The 16,610-nt window shown below is 40.2% G+C and overlaps 1 pseudogene; it reads left to right on the top strand.

The window, feature by feature from the left end:
* The first annotated feature begins 8,893 nt into the window (after nt 1-8,893).
* LOC125280776 lies at nt 8,894-9,011 on the top strand (annotated as a pseudogene).
* Nucleotides 9,012-16,610: the final 7,599 nt, after the last annotated feature.

Below are 16,610 nucleotides of genomic sequence, written 5' to 3'. Positions count from 1 at the left end.
CTCCCTGACCTTGAACAGGAGCTGTGCGAGAAGGCTCACTGGGGGAAATGCATATTTGCTTAGGCCCCGGGCCCAGATGTGTGCCAGGGCATCCGTGCCGAGCGTGCCGCCGGTCAGGGAATAAAACCACTGGCAATGGGCAGTTTCTGGGGAGGCAAACAGATCTATCTGGGCCTCGCCGAAGTGCTGCCAGATCAGCTGGACCGCCTAGGGATGGAGCTGCCACTCGCCCGCAAGTGGAGGCTGCCGCGAGAGCTCGTCGGCTGCACGGTTGAGCACACCTGGGACATGAATGGCACGAAGTGACCTCAGATGCTTCACACCCTCTTCGGACCTGGAGGATCAGATAACAGTTCTATTTCGTGGGTACTGCTTAACTCCAGAGAGCCAGCGGCGGAACAGACCAAAATTCTCCACCTGGCCTTCCCCCGAAAGAACTGTATACTACAGCTACAGGTCGCCATACCCCCAGGACAATTGGGTTGACTGCGGGTGGAGCGGGCTGGGTTTTAGACCAGCTTGTGAGATGAGCGCATCGAGAAAGTGTACTTTGACGATGACACATCCCAGCAAGACTAGCCAGGGGTGTTTCCGGACCACCAGGGTGGACATTGTCTGGCCAGGGGCCTGCGCTATGACTTGCATCATGCGTAGCTCAACCCCGACTCAGAACTACCCATATGCAATGAGTGCTTTGGCCTAACACGGACTTGCTGGGGGCCAAGACCCATGCAGGGCAGATGTGGTGTGCCCATAACACTGCCACCCCACCCTAAAGGGTAGTGAGAGAGAAAAAAACTTGTAATGCAGATTATGGCCCTTTTGGCATTCCATATTTGACACCAAAAGTGGCCACAAACTGCCAAGTTTTTCCATGCACGTCCGGGCTAAAGACAGGGGGCGGGGCAAGGCGAGTACGTGTCACACAACGCCCCCAGGGGCCCGGGAAAGCATGGTTGTCAAGTCTTAATCTGATTCAGCACGACCACATCACAGCCGTGGGATGCTCAACATCATCTTCATGTTCAGAGCCCAACAATACTCTCTCCAATGTAGCAGTCGACATCTGATCCGCTGCTGGAGCCCTGACTAAGATGCTAGGTCCCCCATGAGAAGGACAAGCAATCCATGCAGAAGCTACCAGCCATGTTGGACAGTGAACATGGCCGTCCAACTGGATGACACACGGCGCACTGGGTGCCGACGTGGCCATGTTGTACTAAACATGAACCACCCATGAACATAGTCACAACATGTTTGTGATGCACCAGAGGAGTGGGGGGCCTACGGAGAATGGCTCAGCGGGTATTGCCCCACTGTTTTTCTCTGGTCACCCAGGCTTATTAACCAAAGTAGTATCTTTCTGATGTAGAAAAATAACTAGATCGGGGAATAAGTGAGGAGACTCCACCTCATTAAAGGCACACAAGTCTTGACCGTGCATCTAGAGCACCAGACAATGCACTGGGTTGCCACGGCAACGCGCGCTGTCAGCCGGCAGCTTGACGACAAAGGGCGCGCTGAGCGCTCAAGCCCTTACGAGAAAGGCGAGACAAACAACACGCCGACGTGGGCATATTCTCATAAGAGAATATGAACCACCCACAAACACAGTCTCAGCACGCTAAGCAGAAAGTGATTATTGCCGTCAGTGAGGATAGGAAACTACCACCTCCAGAAATGCACAGACAGAATGACGTCTGGAAAAAGTCTGTCTGTGAAGCTCTTTTAGAAGGGAAAGAGTCAGCTCTCTCGTGCTGAAGCACACAGGGAGTGACGCGATGTGTTTGGGTACACCACTCCCCGAACACACCGGGAGGAACCAGCCCAAATTGCAACAGACAACTGCGTTTTATATGGGAATTCAGTTGCTGTTAAAACAGCAGTTGACAGCTTAAGCTCAGGCTCCCCGGGAAGCTTGCAACCTCGCTGTTGTGCCTTAACACCAACACAAACAGACGCTGAATCTTCAAGAAGGCTGTTTAGTTTCACTCTTGTGAAGTCTGAAAGCTGGACACCAACTGTTGGCTCCGAAGCGAAAGACAGAGTGCGAATGCATCTGCTTCCTATTTATATACACCTGTCGGAGGCGGTGCACATTATGCAAATATGGCACACCAATTCCATTGGCTTGTTTTAGTTCACTCAAAGCTGATAGGGCTCTCTAGCGATATCCCAATTTGTCGGTCACTACTGACATATGTCGAACGTGACCGACTGAAAGGGAACTTTCACTCAGAAATTAAAGTTCCTTACACTTATTTTGAAAAAAAAAAAAATGAATGTGAGCTCAATAAAATTAGTCAATGCTGAAATTAAGTGTTATTTTATGTTTTGCACATTGAATAGATATGTTAGTCTTTAATGTTCGGTAACACTTTATTTTACAGTGCCGTAGTTACACGTTACTACATGTACTTACTATGGTAATAACAGTAAATTATGCATAATTACAAGTAACTAACCCTAAACCTAACCTTAACCCTAATTGTAACTCTATATGTAGTTAACTAATAGTACTCAGTACTTATTTGAGTAATTACGTAATTTAATGCAATTACGGCACTGTAAAATAAAGTGTAACCTAATGTTCTGTTGGAATTTAAAGGGTTCCTGTTGTCTGAGTTTTGAGTGTCACCACTGTGCTGAAGAGTAGAGCCTGTGCTTCAGACCAGGAGAAGTCCAAGAAACACTGGTGATATGCTCCATGTTGCTTTATTTAACAGGCAGTGACTGTGTAGTTGCTGATGCAGTGAAAATCTCTTTTCAACTCTTTGTTAGTAATTAGCAAGATTTTAAAATCTATAAAATTTTTAATAGTGAGCCAATGCAGTGTTGACAGAATCGGGCTATTATGGTCATACTTCCTGGTTCTAGTAAGTTGTTATAGCTGTTCTAGTTTATCCAAATTTTTATATCAGCTTTAAGACTTGATTTTTTCTACTAAGACAACTCCCCCAGGAACTGTTACGTATTTATTATTTCTGAATTGGCTTCTAATTGTCTAACTATGTAATTGGCATAATACATTCTTACCTGACAAATAAAATGTTATTTTTGATTAATTCTGTATTATTCTTAAATCATTATGACTAGTAGATTAAGTGGACTCTGGTGTTTCTGCAAATCTGCATCAGGATAGGTCAAACTGAAGGCGCAATGAAAGGAGCATGCAGCACATCATGTGGGACTCTTTGATTTCTGTCTATCACTGACTTAACAAGTTGTAGTACTGTGACTAAGAAAACTGCGTTTTTGTATGAACAAGCATAGCACAGTTTGACTCAAATGCTTTAGTAAACTCTGCACCCTCTGACTAAGAATCAAAACTGACGAGTTTGTGTCTGTGAGAACACAATCCACCGAAGTGAATTCTCTATTCGATATCAGGTCCCTAATGAATGAATAATTGAGAATATGGGATGCCCAGAATAATCAAATATCTAAATTAATATATAATCAGTAGTTAGGATTCATTCATAAATAGAAACACAATCTAAATGTAATAAACATTTGAAATTGGAGTCAGATTAAATGTCAAGTAAAACTGAATCTAACAATTAAGTGAACTTCTCAGGAGTGTTAAAAAGACATACATGCATTATACCTTCACCCAGACCACTGGATTCACTTCGTTGGGCCGACGGGTGGTCTTTACAGCTAATTCCGTTAAAATTGTGAATTGGTAAGTTTGTCTAGGCATAACAGTGAGAGCTAATGCCATGCTTCCTAATAATTTCTCTCATGGGTAGCATGCACAGGCTAAAAAACAATGGTCCTAGACCTGAGCCTTGCGGTACTCAATACTGGACTTGTGATCGATATGACACCTTTTCATTTACTGCTACAAACTGATAATGGTCAGATAAGTATGATTTGAACCATGCCAATGCAATTCCACTGAGGCCAACATAATTTTTGAGTCCATTCAAAAGAATGTTGTGGTCAACAGTATCAAATGCAGCACTAAGATCCAGTAACACTAACAGAGAGATACAACCACAATCGGACGATAAGAGCAAATCATTTGTAACTCTAATGAGAGCCGTTTCAGTACTATTTTATGGTCTAAATCCTGACTGGAAATCCTTGCAGATACCATTTCTTCTAAAAAAAATAAATAAATAAAATTATCGGTAACACTTTAGAATACTGTATCGTACTTACTGCATAACTAATAAGGAATTACTGCAGAATTAATCGGTAGTTCTTCATTAACACTCAAGTAACTACTATTAACTACTAAGGAATATGTGTTAACTAATCAGTATGTCATAGCGTTTTTTAATTGTGTTAAGTAACTATTAGTTAATCAGTAACTAATCAATTCAGTCATGCCTCCTGAAGAACTACGATTAAGTAACTACTAATTCAGCTTCAGGAGGAATAACTATTAAGTAACTATTAATGAACTGTGAAACTCAGTATCAGGTTATGGCCCTTTCTTCTTTACTACTAATGTTAGTTGATTTACTAATATATATATATCAGTATATATATATATATGCTCTGCAAATATTGTTAAACATTCGTTCATTTCCGCCACTGTATGTTTCTGTCGGTGGGTGCTATAATGTTGCACGTCTTGCATCACATGCAGGTCAAAGTTTGAGCGCACACATGTAATATCTGTGAGTTTTGTAATATCTCCCGTTTTGCAAGAGAAAAGGGACTGGGATTCCAACTGTCAGCGGAGAGGTACATCGCTCTCGCATTATAGCCTAACAATGCGCTGGCGACACTTAAACTAAACACTGTAGATACCACATTAATGAACTGTAGAATTAGAAGAAAGTTGTTTATTCATTTATGTTTTTTAAACGAATGGTGAATTCTTCGTGTTTTTCCTCGTGCTCGACCATTTCCGTGGATGGCGCTTGAGAGTGTTAATTTTTTTATTCAAGTGTTGTCTGCAACCAGAAAATCAGGATGGATCCGTGACCTGCCAATACCTCAGGTATGTTTATGGCCTTATATATTTTGTGTCTGTTTTTACTCAAGATATTTCACATTACTATTATAAAGTGATGCCAAATGAGTTCTGTATTTAAGGCAATGATCATTACCACATCATGCTCAAAGAATTACTTCAAACCCACTGATAATTAATAAAGAATTACCACATCATTCTCAAGGAATTACTAAGAACCTGGAACAGTATTCTAAAGTGAAAACAATGGGAACCCATTGATAATTAATGAAGAATTACCACATCATTCTCAAGGAATTACTAAGAACCTGGAACAGTATTCTAAAGTGAAAACAATGGGAACCCATTGATAATTAATGAAGAATTACCACATCATTCTCAAGGAACTACTAAGAACCTGGAACAGTATTCTAAAGTGAAAACAATGGGAACCCATTGATAATTAATAAATAATTACCACAACATTCTCAAGGAATTATTAAGAACCTGGAACAGTATTCTAAAGTGAAAATATCCTTGTGCATAAGTAATAAAGCCTAAAGTAGTACTAACATAAAAAATGTAATTTTACTTTAAAAGATGACACATTTTAAGAACATTTACATTTATTGCAGTGTTAATAACATTTTCAAAAAATATATATATATATATATATATATATATTTCCATACTACAAAACAATGAAAAAAGTGAACACTAAAACAAGAAAACAATACCAAAATTTTACATCAGATTACTAGGAACTTACCAAATATAACAACAGAAGACAGGAAATATGTGTATGCCTAAACTTCAACTTTCAGCCAATGGTTCTCTAATACATCTAATTCATGTTATTTTTTTCTGGCAAAGTCAATAAGCATGCCATTCTTCTTTTTTTCCTCGATGATGCTTCGAAGTGGCTCCCTTGTGCACATTTCTTTGCACTGTTTGGCAAACTCTGACAGTTTCTGGCCTCTGTGGAACTTTTCACGCAATGTCTTGTAGGCTTCAGCATCACAATACTCCAGCTCTGCTATCGCTGCCGTATCCACAACCGTTTTTCGATCCACCCCACACTATTACGACACATTGATGTCCTAAGACACGAAACGATCGGGTTTTGTGAGAAACCGAACGGTATTTATATCATTTTTTAACTCTAATACACCACTATGTCCAACTGCCTTCATCCTCCATGTTAATAAGGTCAAATTGCATTCTGGACGGAAGTGATGTCGCGCGCGTAGACTTCAACGTGTGCTAGAGATCACTTCCGTCATGGAAGGATGAAGGCAGTTGGACATAGTGGTGTATTAGAGTTAAAAATTGATATAAATACCGTTCGGTTTCTCACAAAAACCGATCGTTTCGTGTCTTAGGACATCAATGTGTCGTACCACAAGTGTGGGGTGGATCGAAAAACGGTTGTGGATACGGCAGCGATAGCAGAGCTGGAGTATTGTGATGCTGAAGCCTACAAGACATTGCGTGAAAAGTTCCACAGAGGCCAGAAACTGTCAGAGTTTGCCAAACAGTGCAAAGAAATGTGCACAAGGGAGCCACTTCGAAGCATCATCGAGGAAAAAAAGAAGAATGGCATGCTTATTGACCTTTGCCAGAAAAAAATAACATGAATTAGATGTATTAGAGAACCATTGGCTGAAAGTTGAAGTTTAGGCATACACATATTTGCTGTCTTCTGTTGTTATATTTGGTAAGTTCCTAGTAATCTGATGTAAAATTTTGGTATTGTTTTCTTGTTTTAGTGTTCACTTTTTTCATTGTTTTGTTGTATGGAAATCTCTATATATATTTTTTTGAAAATGTTATTAACACTGCAATAAATGTAAATGTTCTTAAAATGTGTCATCTTTTAAAGTAAAATTACATTTTTTATGTTAGTACTACTTTAGGCTTTATTACTTATGCACAAGGATATTTTCACTTTAGAATACTGTTCCAGGTTCTTAGTAATTCCTTGAGAATGATGTGGTAATTCTTCATTAATTATCAATGGGTTCCCATTGTTTTCACTTTAGAATACTGTTCCAGGTTCTTAGTAGTTCCTTGAGAATGATGTGGTAATTCTTCATTAATTATCAATGGGTTCCCATTGTTTTCACTTTAGAATACTGTTCCAGGTTCTTAGTAGTTCCTTGAGAATGATGTGGTAATTCTTCATTAATTATCAATGGGTTCCCATTGTTTTCACTTTAGAATACTGTTCCAGGTTCTTAGTAATTCCTTGAGAATGATGTGGTAATTCTTCATTAATTATCAATGGGTTCCCATTGTTTTCACTTTAGAATACTGTTCCAGGTTCTTAGTAATTCCTTGAGAATGATGTGGTAATTCTTTATTAATTATCAGTGGGTTTGAAGTAATTCTTTGAGCATGATGTGGTAATGATCATTGCCTTAAATACAGAACTCATTTGGCATCACTTTATAATAGTAATGTGAAATATCTTGAGTAAAAACAGACACAAAATATATATAAGGCCATAAACATACCTGAGGTATTGGCAGGTCACGGATCCATCCTGCTTTTCTGGTTGCAGACAACACTTAAATAAAAAAATTAACACTCTCAAGCGCCATCCACGGAAATGGTCGAGCACGAGGAAAAACACGAAGAATTCACCATTCGTTTAAAAAACATAAATGAATAAACAACTTTCTTCTAATTCTACAGTTCATTAATGTGGTATCTACAGTGTTTAGTTTAAGTGTCGCCAGCGCATTGTTATAATGCGAGAGCGATGTACCTCTCCGCTGACAGTTGGAATCCCAGTCCCTTTTCTCTTGCAAAACGGGAGATATTACAAAACTCACAGATATTACATGTGTGCGCTCAAACTTTGACCTGCATGTGATGCAAGACGTGCAACATTATAGCACCCACCGACAGAAACATACAGTGGCACAAATGAACGAATGTTTAACAATATTTGCAGAGCATATATATATATACTGATATATATATATATATATATATATATATATATATATATATATATATATCAGTACAGTAGGCATAAATCTTAGTAAATCAACTAACATTAGTAGTAAAGAAGAAAGGGCCATAACCTGATACTGAGTTTCACAGTTCATTAATAGTTACTTAATAGTTATTCCTCCTGAAGCTGAATTAGTAGTTACTTAATCGTAGTTCTTCAGGAGGCATGACTGAATTGATTAGTTACTGATTAACTAATAGTTACTTAACACAATTAAAAAACGCTATGACATACTGATTAGTTAACACATATTCCTTAGTAGTTAATAGTAGTTACTTGAGTGTTAATGACGAACTACCGATTAATTCTGCAGTAATTCCTTATTAGTTATGCAGTAAGTACGATACAGTATTCTAAAGTGTTACCAAATTATCTGATACTGTCTTTTGTAGTATCTTTGACAAAAAGGTAAATGTGAGATCGGTTTGTAATTGACTAATTCTGTAGGATCAATTTCATTGTAGGACACTACAATGCACTGTCTGATGCGATACTGCAATTATGCAATACATGGTTAGAATTTTCTCTCTAATATTATCAATCTTGCAAGTAAAGAAGTTCATAAAGTCAATATGGATGTGCTGTTTTGAAATGTCACATAAATTTAGCCATTGTATCAAATACATACCTAGGGTTGTGTTTGTTTTCTTCTAAGAGGGTGAAAAATAAGCAGATTAAGCAGTTTCTAAGGCATTTCTGTATGCAATAGTGCTGTCTTTCCATGAAATGTGAAAAACCTCTAGTTTTGTTTTCTTCCAGCTGTGCTCCATTTTTCTGGCTGCTTTCTTGAGGGCCAGAGTGTGCTTGTTGTACCACAGTGTTGGATTATTTTCTTTAATCTTCTTTAAGTGCAAAGGAGCAACTGTGTCTACATAAAGCAGTGGTTCCCAACCACGTTCCTGGAGGCCCCCCAACAGTGTACATTTTGCAGGTCTCCTTTGTCTGACACACCCATTTTAGGGGCCAGCAGCCATATCACCCTGTAAACCCAAGGCCAGTTGCCCACTGAAGCTAAGCAGGGCTGAGCCTGGTTAGTACCTGGATGGGAGACCTCCTGGGAAAACCAGGTAGCTGCTGGAAGAGGTGTTAGTGAGGCCAGCAGGGGGTGCTCACCCTGTGGTCTGTGTGGGTCCTAACGCCCCAGTATAGTGACGGGGACACTGTACTGTAACAAGCACCGTCCTTCGGATGAGACGTTAAACCGAGGTCCTGACTCTCTGTGGTCATTAAAAATCCCATGGTACTTCCCGTAAAAGAGTAGGGGTGTAACCCCGGTGCCCTGGCCAAATTCCCTCCATAGGCCCTTACCAATCACGGCCTCCTAATAATCCCCATCCATTGAATTGGCTCTTTCACTCTCTCTCCTCTCCACCTACAGCTGGTGTGTGGTGAGCGCACTGGCGCCGTTGTACTGTGGCTGCCGTCGCATCATCCAAGTGGATGCTGCACACTGGTGGTGGATGAGGAGAGACCCCTGATATGATTGTAAAGCGCTTCGAGTGTACAGATGTACATAGGAAAGCGCTATATAAATGCCTCATTCATTTATTCATTCATTAGGTCTTGGAGTCACTATAATGAGCTGATGACCTGATGACCTGGTGTGTTTAATTAAGGAAACATGCAAAATGTGCCATACTGGGGGCCTCTAGGAATGCAGTTAGGACCCAGTGACATAAAGAACCATCACTTAAAAAGAATTATATTTGAAACTGAATACTGAAGATATTACTATAAATTACAGCAACACCTCCCCCTTTGCCTTTCAGATGAGGCTCATGTATATAACACTAATCTTGGGGTTTAGACTCATTTAAAGTAATGTAATTGTCTGGTTTGAGCCAGTTTTCTGTCAAACACAGCACATCTAGGTTACAATCTATAATCATATAATTTACAATAAGTGCTTTTGAAGAAAGGGATCGTATATTCAGCAACCCAACTTTATCATTTGTTCATCTGTATTACAGTGCATGCACAATAATTATGCATGGTTATATTTTCATCATGTTTTTTACAAGCACATTTTACCAATTCCAAACCACATTAATCTTAATAACTACTATTAATTTTGTATTTAATCATTTGTAAGTGATATATAATTGTTAAGGAAAGCTGTAAGCTGTAAGGTTTAATTTTATAGATAAAATGGGCCAAAAAAGAGATTCAACTCACACTGAGAAGTCAAAAATTAATAAATTCTCATGAGAAGGACGCAATACTAATGCAATACTAGAAATTGCTAAATTAAGGTGTGACCAATGGACAGCAACAGTGAAACTGTTACAAGTCGCTTATCTTTATTCCACCTGCTCTCTTTCTGCTGGTTGTGTAAAGCTGTGGTGAAATGAGTAATCATTTCAGTTTATTTAGTAAAGATTGTGTGTTGTTCAAAGATCTTAGTCATTGTTCTGACTTCATGAAGCCTCATGGTGTGAATGAACATCAAACTGACTAGAACAAACTCTTTGAAATGTATTATGATACTGGATACCAAGGGTGAAATTGTTAATAATGTAGACAGACAATAATTTCATTAATTTGTCAGTCATGTGTTGGGTGAACTATTATTTATTAAACAAATGTTAGTCAGCCAGTAAAACAAAAAGTTAATTTTTAAATTCCGCAAGTTTGCGGCTTTCTGTTTAAGACAAGGGAAAGCGCAGGCAAATGAAGCCTCATGAAGCGCAGTTCATAAAGATAGAAACAAACCCAAGAATTCATAATTTCTGTGAGTTTCACATTAACATTATAATGTGCTTTTTTGTTTTATCTAATTGCTACATTTTATTAAATGCTGCATAAACTACCTCACCGTGGATGAATCTAATATTTGCTGTCAGTCACCTCACCGGTGTGGATACTGTGCTTCAGAATCACAGATTCTACATCTTGGAAGTTTGGCCAAAATAAGAATTTTCACCGGAAAATTGTATCTGAAGGAGTGTAACAAATTGTCTCGGGTTACGAGTGTAACCCTTGTTCCCTGAGTAAGGGAGGACACAAGTCGGTTCTGGGGCATTTTGAGTTATTCGCAGATTCTGAAAGTGTAGTCTCCAAGCTTTCCAACGATGTGTAACACATGGAAATCTGATAATATTTGGAGAAGTTGTGGCCATTTGAAGGTAGGCACTCAAGAAAGCTCTATAGGGAGAAAAACGCCTCTAAAGTTGCAGTTCTCACCTGTTCTCACCTGCTGGGAGTAACAATAGGGCTCATTTACATCTCATTTAGATAAGCCATACCCCCTGTAAAGCTCCCCCCTGTAAAGCTGCATGGACCGCATACTATTAATAATAAAGGATAATGTGCATTGTAAATCTCAGTAAATTATCATTTTTGACTTTTATAAAAATGATTTAGAGGCTGAAATATGTGAGTTTTATCTTTTTATAAAACTTTTTTTGTCAAAACTCTATTTGAATTTGTGCATTGTAGATAACATGTTGCAAGACACTCCTTTAAAATCTGCCCATCATTTTTAATGTTATTATTTTAATGTTTATGTAAAGAAAAAGTACATATTGATGCTAATTTTATTTGTTATTTGCTGGTTTTCCATATAAAACTTGGTGAATTGATTTCATTGTGTAGCATTAGGACTTTTTGAACAGGATTCTATGATAACCGTGATCATTTTGGTCACTATAATCATGAAATGAAATTTTCTCACCTGAGAAGACAAAAGAATCACATATTAATGACCTGAAATGACTTGCATAATAATGAGGCCTTTCAGTCAGGTAGGCTGTGAAAAAACCCTCTGTGATGGTGTATATCAAACATATAGAAAAAACAGCAACACTGTAAAATATAATTACAATTTAATATAATGGTATTATATACTTTAAAATATAGCCTATTGTATTTCTGTGATGCAAAGTGTCTGAACAATGTTACCTCTATGATATTTCATATAGGCTTTTAGCTTAAAAGCATGTACATTTGGAGAACTATTGATGGATTCTCATATGTTTATGTCAATTTTCTATACAGAAGAGTAATATTTCTTCAATATTTTTTATCACTATGAGCGCTGGTGTTTTTAATTCATACTTGCAGCCGGAGGGCGCTCTGTACACCTTTAGTCCACAAATGCCTGCTAAAGAAGAATAGGCAATCCAGGAACGAACTGAACTAACAGAGGACAGAGATCGCTAACTATGGCTATTCAAAACACTTTTCAAGACAATAAATACACGATTGAAATGATGTCTGCATGTATTGACTGAATTTGCGTCTGAATAGCGCTGGCTCCGTGGGCATGGCCGCATTAGTGGATAATGAGCTGAATCACAGACTTCTGACATGGCTCTTTTTTCATACAGATTACATAAACACAGAAGGTTTGTTTTTGATTTGACTTACACGATTTAAAACCTGACATTTCAACGTTTTTTCAGAAATAAGTATAATTTTTTTGTGATAAGTATTCACTAAGTTACAGTTCATTTTCTGAGAACTATCAGATTGGACTTCGTTCAGAGGGAGACGAGAGATCACGCATCATGTTAGTTTTCTTTATTTTTCAAAAAGCACAACATTTTGTTTTTACTCTGAGTGTACACAAATAAAAGAAGACATTCTATAGTTTCAATTGATATATTACTTATGTCTCTATGACAAAAAATGACGGAGTATTTTAAGTCTGTTTTGCTGCAATGTGAAAAAAATCCTGCAAAATGCGCCGGCGCGTTACCCGTGAGATAATGTCTTATTATGCCGCTTTCATCGTCGCTCAGATCGTCTTCAGAATCAGTGAGCGCTTGTTCATAAGCATCCGGCTTGTCGAAGAAGTACTTCAAAACATTTTCGGTGTAACGGCCACGGTTCTTCATTGAATTTTGATATCAGCTAGAGCCGGCCAGAGCGCTGCATAATAAGTAGCCACGCTTCCCAGTATGGAAATACACACAGACATGACACGCCCCTACTGCGTGCTAGAATCTCCGAAAAACAAGCCGATTTCAATCTCAAAATGTACGCTTTTAAATATACCAATACTGCTATCTCAAACACGGAAAGGCTTCTTCATGATCTCAACTAACAGATTATGCAAAAAAACGAAAATCACCAATTTTGAAAAAAAATGCTTCTTTCTCATTTTTCTCGAGAGTTGTACTGCCGACTTGTGTCCCTGGTTTCCGTGACGGGTCACATATGTCATTAATGGATACTCCTGACATTAAGGCCTTTGAGGCCGCCATACCCCTAGTCGAGTGAACACGGACAGCTAATAGAGATGGCTGTCTGGCCGCCTCATAAGCAAGTGAGATAGCCTCGACCACCCACTTGCTCATTCTCTGCTTAGATGCTGGACCTCCTTTCTAATGAGACCCATAAAACACACAAACAATTGATCTGTTTTGCCCCACAGGGCAGCTCTGTGGACATATGCATCTAAAGCCCTCACTGGGCAGAGCAGATTGAGTTTCTCCTGATACGAAGTTGTAAATGGAGGAAGATGGAAGGCCTGAAGTACGATGGAACCTGGGACGTTGGTAGGGACCTTAGCATATAGCCTGGTCTAGTGTGCAGGAATGCTTTGACCATTCCAGGTGCAAATTCCAAACACAAAGGAGCAGCTGAAAGTGCTTAAAGATCTCCTTTTCTTTTAAGAGATGAAATAGCCAGTAGAAATATGGTCTTTAAGGGTGAGGAATTTCTCTGAAACTTCCTCTAGTGGTTCGAAGGGAGCCTTGGCTAACCCTTCTAATACCACGGCCAAGTCCTAGGCCGGAGTCCTTGTACGTACTAAAGGCCTCAGCCTCAGAGTACCACGGAGGAAGCATATAAAAAAGGGGGTCTCGACCTACCGAGGAATCCCCCAGAGGAGTATGGCTGAAATGGCCGCATACACTTCCTCGTGGAGGGAGCTCTGGAGTGGAGTATGGTCTCCACAACCTCAGTTGGGAGAGCAGCATCTATGAGCCTGGCCCCCTCAGAGGCCAGGCCACAGTCTCCATAGTTCTGGCCTTGGATGAATTATCATGCCGCCCGCTTGAGACAGGAGGTCCTGCCTGAGAGGAAGCTCCATAAGGGAGCCATCTAGAAGTGACACTAGGTCTGAGAACCATATTTTGGTTGGCCAGTACAGGGCTATCAATATTAGACTGACCCCTTCCTGGCGTACTTTCTCCAGAACTCCCGGGAGCAGAGAGCGAACGGGGAAATGCATACAGACGCAGCCTCGGCCACATCTGTACCATGGCATCCAGACCCAATGGTGCTGAATGAGATAGGGAGAACCACAGTGGACACTGGGTTGATTCCCCTGAAGCAAATAGGTCGATTTCAGCTCGACCAAAGTTTTCCAAAGTGAGCTCCACACCTCAGTGTGGAGATTCCATTCCCCGGGCCTCGGCCCCTGCCTCGACAGGGCGTCTGCTCCCACATTTTAATGCCCTCAGGTCTGGGAGGAAGTATTTTACTGCAAGAAATACCGCCATCATTTCCAGCCGATTTAAGTGCCAGGAACTGATGGTCCTCCCAGAGACCCTGAGCTGAGCGACCACTCATGATCGCCCCCCAGCCCGTGAGGGAAGCATCCGTAGTAAGCATTACGCATAAGAGTTTCACGTGCAGAAGGCCAAAAGTTATCACGGTGGACGCAGCTGCCATAAGACCCAACAGTCTTTAAAACTTTGAAACTGTTTTACAGTGAGTGACTGGTCATAAGAGACCACCGTCGTGTTGTCCGTACGGACCAACACGTGGTGGCCCCTTAGGTCTGGGAGGAAGTGTTTCAGTGCTAGAAACACCGCCATCATCTCCAGCCAATTTATGTGCCAGGAGAGCTGATGGTCCTCCCATAGACCCTGAGCCGAGCGACCACTCATGATCGCCCCCCCCAGCCCACGAGGGAAGCATCTGTCGTAAGCATTACGCGACGACGAGGAGTTCCCAGCACGGGTCCCTGGGACAGGAACCAAGGCTTTTTCCACATGACCAGAGCACGAAGGCATCGCCGCGTGACTTTGATCATGCGAAAAGGATTTCCCCTCAGGGAAAACCCCTTGGTCCTGAGCCACCACTGTAAGGGTCTCGTATGCAGAAGGCCAATAGTAATCACGTTGGATGCAGCTGCCATCAGACCCAACAGTTTTACAGTGGGTGTCTGGCCTAACTTTACCCCATTCACGTGGAATTCAATGGAATTCACACGAGCAGGAGACAGCTGCACCTGCATCGTGGTAGAATCCCAGATTACTCCTAGATAGTTTGCAATCTGACTCGGAACCAGCACACTCTTTTTGGCATTGAGCCTCAGCCCAAGCTTTTTCATGTGCGACAGAACAACATCTTGATGTTGAACTGCCAGCTGTTCTGTTTGAGCTAATATCAACCAATCGTCGATATAGTTCAGCAGGCAGATGCCCTGGAGTCTCAATGGAGCCAGCGCTGCATCCACACACTTCGTGAACGTGCGGGGTGATAATGATAGGCCGAAAGGAAGAACCCTGTATTGGTAAGCTTTGTCCCCGAAAGCAAACCTGAGGAACTTCCTGTGAGAAGGATGGATGGATACATGAAAGTAAGCATCTTTCAGGTCTATCACAACAAACCAGTCCTCGGACCTGATCTGTGGGATAACCCTCCATCCTTCTTTGGAACAATGAAGTATAGGTTGTAAAACCCTGACAGCTTGCTGGGAGGAGAACCCCTTCTATAGCTCCTTTTTGCAAGAACGTCATAACCTCCTGTTCCATTACCAGAGACTGCTCGGGGGCCACCACTGTGGGAAGGACCCCATTAAACTGGGGCGGGCGAGACCCGAATTTGTAACCCTTTTCTATTGTGAGCAGCACCCATTTTGAAATATTTGGGAGAAGTTTCCATTCTGCCTTATTTACAAAGGGAACCAGTCTCTCGAGACTGGTCTCTGGTGTTTTTTGAGCACTTGACTTGGTGCCCTGAAGCGGCGAACCGGCAAGGAACAGCCAAATCAAGTGATGACCGTAGTAGTTCTGTGATTCTACAGCATTCTTCCAGCTATGTTTCATTCATCAGTTATTTTGAAGGATATTAAAATGATAAAAAAAAAAAAAATTCACTGTTATAATAAATACTGCTGGAATTCTTGCTGTTTTTTTCACAGTGGTGGTAAGGGAAAATGCAAGTGTTTTAATAATGTAATGCTTTTGATAAAGGATTGAACACAGGATGAGATCAGTGAGTCGAGAGACTAAATGATGGTTATGTCATCATTAATACATCACAATCAGCAGTCACTGATCAGCATCATATATTTTCTGTTTGTTTGTTTGTTTGTTTTGCTATAAATGTGGCTTGCAAAAACACAGTTAAAGCAGCCAGAGAAAAAAAAAAAAAATTTAAAATGTCAAGGGTAAAGAGGCCAACTAAAGCAAACACTGATAACCACAACACTATTGCCAGTAGTTTACCATAAAAAGTACAAAAACATTAATGTACTGTAAAAACCTCAGAGTCAAATTTACTAAATTTCACTCAGAAATTAAAGTTCCTTACACTTATTAAAAATAAATAAATAAATAAATAAATAAATAAATAAATAAATAAATAATGTATGTGAGCTCAATAAAATGAGTCAATGCTGAAATGAAGTGTTATTTTATGTTTTGCACATTGAAGAAATATGTTAGTCTTTAATGCTCTATTAAAGGGTTTCTGTTGTCTGAGTTTTGAGTGTCACCACTG

Source organism: Megalobrama amblycephala, linkage group LG12 (assembly GCF_018812025.1).
Source record: "Megalobrama amblycephala isolate DHTTF-2021 linkage group LG12, ASM1881202v1, whole genome shotgun sequence".
Classification (NCBI taxonomy): Eukaryota; Metazoa; Chordata; class Actinopteri; order Cypriniformes; family Xenocyprididae; genus Megalobrama; species Megalobrama amblycephala.
The sequence above is the reverse complement of the archived record's forward strand: the minus strand, read 5'-3'. Positions and strand labels throughout refer to the sequence as shown.